This window comes from Vicia villosa, linkage group LG4 (genome assembly GCF_029867415.1).
Source record: "Vicia villosa cultivar HV-30 ecotype Madison, WI linkage group LG4, Vvil1.0, whole genome shotgun sequence".
Classification (NCBI taxonomy): domain Eukaryota; kingdom Viridiplantae; phylum Streptophyta; class Magnoliopsida; order Fabales; family Fabaceae; genus Vicia; species Vicia villosa.
The window spans coordinates 185723950-185726674 of NC_081183.1; positions in this window are offsets into that span (position 1 = coordinate 185723950).

The window sequence follows — 2725 nt, forward strand, 5'->3', positions numbered from 1 at the left end:
AGCCCATGTAAACTTTTCTTCTTTTTCACACTCCAAAAAAGCAAACCCGACCGAATAAGTCTTGTCCGTCGAGGTCACACCGACGATCTCTAGAAGAGGAAGCCTATACTTGTTTGTCATGTATGTCGAATCCATGACAAGAACGGTGAAATGTGTTGAACAATTTGACACTTTCGGGATGAGTCCAAAAAATATCACGAACGGTAACTTTGTCCTCGGACGTTCGGAAGCTTGACACATATTTGTTATCGCCTAATAGTTTCAAAAGTTGTTGCATTTCCGACCGAGGACCCATTTTCAAAATTTTGAGGTTGTGTCGTTCATTGTAAACTTGCTTGATATTTGAAACGCTATCCGGTTTTTTACGCTTCAAATCGGCAAGTATGTTGCGAGGCGCCACTTTGACTATCGTTAAATCCGAAATCACATTCTTCTCTTCGCGGGACAAACGACACGCCATTGGATGTCCGTGTAACTTGGAATCCAATGCATGATTATGAATTCCACAAATCACGGTTAAACGCCACAAATCATCAACCCTCCGAGTCGCCCGCAACTTAAATGGACACCCGCACTTTCTCGATCCCGTGTCTTCGTGTTTTAGCACCCGGTTTGATTGTGCATAACTCCCATCCCGTTCGCAATTCAAAACAACGAAAGCTTTCCGCCTACTATTTCCATTATCGGACCTTAAAATTACAATTCCAAATTCAACTTTACTAGCTTCGTTCCGAACCCAATCAATCAAATGCTCGCGACTACCGAAGCTCCGATCATTGGTAAATTGTTGCCGAACATCAACCGCATTGATCATAGCTCGATCGTCGGTAACCGAATCGTTTTTAACGTTGACAACTTCCGGAACTACTGCGCCATCGGCTTGCACAATGTTGTCCGGATGCACCATACCTAACATATGCGAAAATTAGCAAAATTGGCCAAAACTGTTTTTTTTAACTGCCAGGGCATATTTCGGAAGTTCATTTCCGAAATTTGTTAGGTAATATATTTCGGAAATGAACTTCCGAACCATCGCAGGTTTCAGCATAAATTTGTTGAATCAATGTAGTGAAATAGGGGATGAAATGGGAGATGTTTACCTCAAATTGTAGCTTTTTATGCTCCGTTTAACGTGATCAACGGTTTGAAACTTGATTTTGAGACGAAAAATGGATGGAGATTGATTGAGTTTTGGAGAAAAAATAATGAAATAGTGAAGGAGGGAAAATTGTATATGCAGAATTATTTTCGGAAATGAACTTCCGAAATATTCACGGTTTTTGAATTTTTCCTGAATTCGGAAATGCATCTCCGAAAACACCACTTTTTTGGTGTTTTCGGAGATTCATTTCCGAAAAGTATGAAAATTCAGATAAAATAATAACTTCGGAGATGCATCTCCGAAGTAGGGGCAATTGGGGGATTTCGCTGGGGGTGACCCCCATAGGGAGGTGGGTAAAGAAAAATTCATCATACACAATATATATATATATATATATATATATATATATATATATATATATATATATATATATATATATATATATATATATATATATATATATATATATATATATATATATATATATATATATATATATATATATATATATATATATATATATATATATATATATATTAGTACCATCTTTGTAACCTAAGAAGACAACTTTTCTTTACCTAAAATAAAATTTGGATAGATGAGCTTCTAAGGTTATGGCATATATAAGGTAGCCAAAAACATTAAGGTGGCTAACAGAGGAAACTGATTTATAAGAGAGGAAACATTAAGGTAACCAAAGTACATAATCATAAGGAAGTAAATTGCTTTATATTGAATGAAATGAAACTGATTTGCAATACATTATAGGATAATGTTAGATAAATAGCAAAGTCTCAAATGACAAAGATAAGTTGAGTTATTTTCTACAACAAAATTAAAAATAAAAGAAAAAGAAACAAGTTTTATCAAGAACAGTCAATTCTTGTTGCACCTTTGTTGTACCAACTAATTTTTTAGTTTTTTTTTAAAATAAGACACAGATTAGAGGAAAATTTTAGGTGAAAATCATTATTATTAGATAATTTGGTGATAAAGATTATATTAGCTTGAAAACTAAGAATATAGAGTACATTGTGTAAGCTGATGGACTTAGAAATAACAATTGTTTCTGACACTAAGGCATAAATCTAAGTGTCATTAAATTGACATAGACAAGGTTGTTAATGTATACGTAGTAAGTATAGAAATCTAACATAAAGGTTATACGATAAGTACCCGAAGAAATCTAAAGGTCGGAAGACTTAAATAGGAAATGGACAATTGAAGGCTAAGATAGCAGGTAAGGCGATGATGACACAATTGGGAGGTATATTTTTGAAATGTTGAAGTAAGGCAAAAATATTATTGTATTGATATTGTGTGAAGCCATACAAGTCTGACGAAGATTCATGTTGTTGACGTATATTTTTGGAATATTGAAGTAAGACAAAAATATTGTTGTATTGATATTGTGGGAAGCCATACAAGTTTGGCGAAGATGCATGTTCTTGAGAATAAGTATAAATAGAGCTTTTGGCGGAGAACTAATTTGATTCTCGGGTCAAGATTTGAAATTAAGGGTGCTTGAAAAAACAAATATCAATAGTATGGTCGGTAGGTTTGCAGTGTGTAGCAACAATGGTTGTTCTGAGTGGTAGAACCTTGACCTCTTCCCCTTCCAAA